Raw genomic sequence first — 3472 nt, forward strand, 5'->3', positions numbered from 1 at the left:
ATTTTTAAAAGTTTGGCCTTTGTTAGGGTTATAATGAATAATAACCCAAATGAAGTGAAACTTTAAGTTTGAAATTTTCCAACTTAAGGTCTTAAGAAATGATTCCAAATGGTTCTAATTGAGGTAAAATAAGGTTCGAAAGCAAGGTTTACCTTTTTAGTATCAAGCCAAGGTTCTGGACTGCTATTTATTGCACTGTGCTACTATTTGTTGTATGTCCAAAACTTAAATTGTGATTTGGACTTGAATTGTGTTATATATATATATATATATATATATCTGTGGATTGTGTATTATGAAATGATTTAAGTATAGGATTAGAAATGGTATGTTGTGAGGACAATAAATCAGGGGGTATAATTAATCAAAGGATACCAAGAGAAGATTTCCCTAATTGGTGGTTCCTACGATGGTTGGAACTAGAGGGGGATCCTGCAACTCCTCCCGGATACTATGATAGGCTTGAGGATAGGGCAAAGTCTAGTGTACCCTCTAATAGAGTTAGAGAAGGAGAACTACAGGATGATACATAGAGTGCAATTGGACCTAAATAGAGACCCAACCCTGATGAGGTTGGTCCAAGTGAGGTTAGGGCCGGACCCAAGGATGAAGCAGGCCCCAGTAACATTAAAGCAAAAGATTTACCGATCAAGAAAAGACCACTACTGATGAAGAAAGAGCTTAAGAGTTATGATGACATATTCAGGGAACTCATAGAGCTGGGGAGACACATTGACAGGTCACAAAACCAGTATGCCTCTATATATCTAAACTACTTCTATTACATAAGACATGCTACATAATAAGGTAGTTGAGGAGGATCCCTTGAACAGTGATGAGACCTTATGGGGACAAGCACTTATAGACTCACTACCCTGGACCTGTTTGTGGTAGATTGAGGTCTAGAAGATTTGTGATAGCCCAGATCTATGTACCTTTGATTAGCTATTAGATGACTTGGAGATTTTTGTTGTCTCTACATTTCCTTTTTCTTTTGTGCCTTGATTGGATAACTGTATATATATATATATATGGTTGTGACTGGTTGACTGTTATGCAAACTGTGCTACACTATTGTACATAGTTATGTAATGTATAAACTATTTTTTTGCATATCAATAATATCCTTGTTCCTTTTGTAGTTAAAGAAGATAAAGTAAAATAGCAAGAACAAGATATAGAGCCCCTGCAGGGGAAGCATCTACTAGACCCCCTGCTGACCGTATTCAAATTATAATGAATAGACTAGAGGAACAATAGCGGACTATGTAAGAGATACAAGTTGCACAAGTTAGCTAGGAACAGGATTACGATGTTGCTATAGCAATAGTAGTAGTAGCAGTAATAGTACAGTCGTACCAGTTCAACCCTAACTAGTCTAACAACCCTAGCAACCTCAGGCGGGGATTGTTGAGCAGGCACAAGCTACTGTAGAACCTGATAGTCTACAGTAATGGATAGTACGTTTTGGCAAGCACCATCCCCTTCTTTTGAGGGAACATTTGATGTTCAAATAGCTGAGGACCGGATAACTTGGCTTAAGAAGATTTTTAAAATCCTCGAGTGCTCATCAGAGAGGAAGGCCCAGATAGTTATATATAAGCTTGAGGGGGAAGCAAATCGATAGTGGAGGAACATGAAGCTAGTCCTTTAGGCCAATGAGACACCTGTCAATTCGAAAGTTTTTAAAGAGTAGTTCTTCCTAAAGTACTTTCCTCGATTAGTGAGGGACAAGAAAGAAGAAGAGTTTCTCATGATAAAGCAAGTGGCCAACGAACCTTTTGACGAGTACCTGGCCAGACATATCAAGCTATCCCGTTACTCTACATATCTTCAGCACATGAAGGATGAACAATGGTTTACTAAGAAGATGATCAGGGGTCTGAGACCTAATCTGAGAGAAAAGGTAGCCCCATTGCAGCCTGAAGTGTTTAACAAGGTAGTGGAAGTCTGTCGTATAACGGAGAATAGCTAAAATCATCATGATTTGGCTAGGGTAACCCTGAGAACCGAGAAACCTATAAAAAGGTCGAGTTAGGAAGGAATTTCCTATGGTGGCAATAGGAAGAGAAAGAGGCCTAATTTTTTGAGGAGGCCTAGACGAGGAGGAGGACCAAGGCGAGGAGGGTTTGACAACACTCGCTAAGAAAAAGAATGTGAAATCTGTGGTAAGAATCACCAAGACCGACTATGCTTGATAGGTTAGAATGTATACTTCAAATGTAGGAAGCTGGGACATTTTATTAGGGAGTGCCCACAAAACGTAGACAGTTCAAGGTCCTAGGCTCGGGGCAGAGTGTTCCCCCTTAATAAGGAAGAGGCAAGTAAGTCACCCGAAATGATCCAAGGTATGATCAGTGTAAATAATTACCTTGTGTATGCATTGTTTGATTCGGGTGCTAGCTACTCCTTTATATCATATGATTGCACTAGGCGCATTAGCCTCACTATTGACACGCTGCTATATGATCTTTGTGTTTCCACTCCCACCACTACTAAAGTTTTAACTTCCAGTGTTTGTTTAAACTGTATTGTCTGGCATGCCCATTGTTGCACTCATTGGACCTTATATGCATGCCTTCTGTGATATTGATGTTATCCTTGGCTTGAACCGGTTATCCTTGCATAACATACTCATCAACTATAAAAACAAAACATTAATCCTTCCTACCCACGAACCAACTCCTCGCATCGAAGTAAAGTTGAATTTGATTATGAAGGCACAGGCAGGTAGATACTTGAGACAAGGTTGCCAGGGGTACATAGCATTCTTCTTTGTGAAAGTAGAGTGGAAGAAGGGATTGCAGAAGTACCAATTGTACATGATTTTTTAGAAGTCTTTCCCATAGAGATCAGTGGACCACCACCAGAAAGAGAAGTGGAGTTTGCCATTGATCTAATGCCAAGAACAAGACTAATTTCAAAAGCCCCGTATTGAATGGCTCCAAATATGATGCGAAGTGAAAGAAACAGTTGGTAGAGTTATTGGAGAAAGGTTTCATTTAACCCAGTATATCTCCATGGGGTGCACCGGCATTGTTTGTGAAGAAAAAGGATGTTAGTTTGGGATTATACATCCATTACCAAGAACTAAACAAAGTGATGATCAAGAACAAATACCCATTACCTCAAATTGATGATTTGCTAGATCAATTGGCTAGTGCCAATATGCTTTCCAAGATTGACCTAAGATCAGGCCATCATTAGCTGGGAATATAAGCAAAAGATATGCCAAAAACTGCTTTCTGAACCCGCTATGGGCATTACAAGTTTTTAGTGATGCCTTTTGGATTGATGAATGCGCCTGCGATTTTTATAGATTACATGAATAGAATCTTCCGACTGTACCTAGATCAGTTTGTCATAGTCTTTATTGATAACATCTTGGTGTATTCAAAGTCACCAGAAAAATTATGAGCAACATTTACAGATTGTCCTGAATACCTTAAGAGAGAAGCAACTATATGCCAAA

This window comes from Neltuma alba, unplaced genomic scaffold (genome assembly GCF_004799145.2).
Source record: "Neltuma alba isolate B1F8T4 unplaced genomic scaffold, ASM479914v2 tig00012020_pilon, whole genome shotgun sequence".
Lineage (NCBI taxonomy): Eukaryota > Viridiplantae > Streptophyta > Magnoliopsida > Fabales > Fabaceae > Neltuma > Neltuma alba.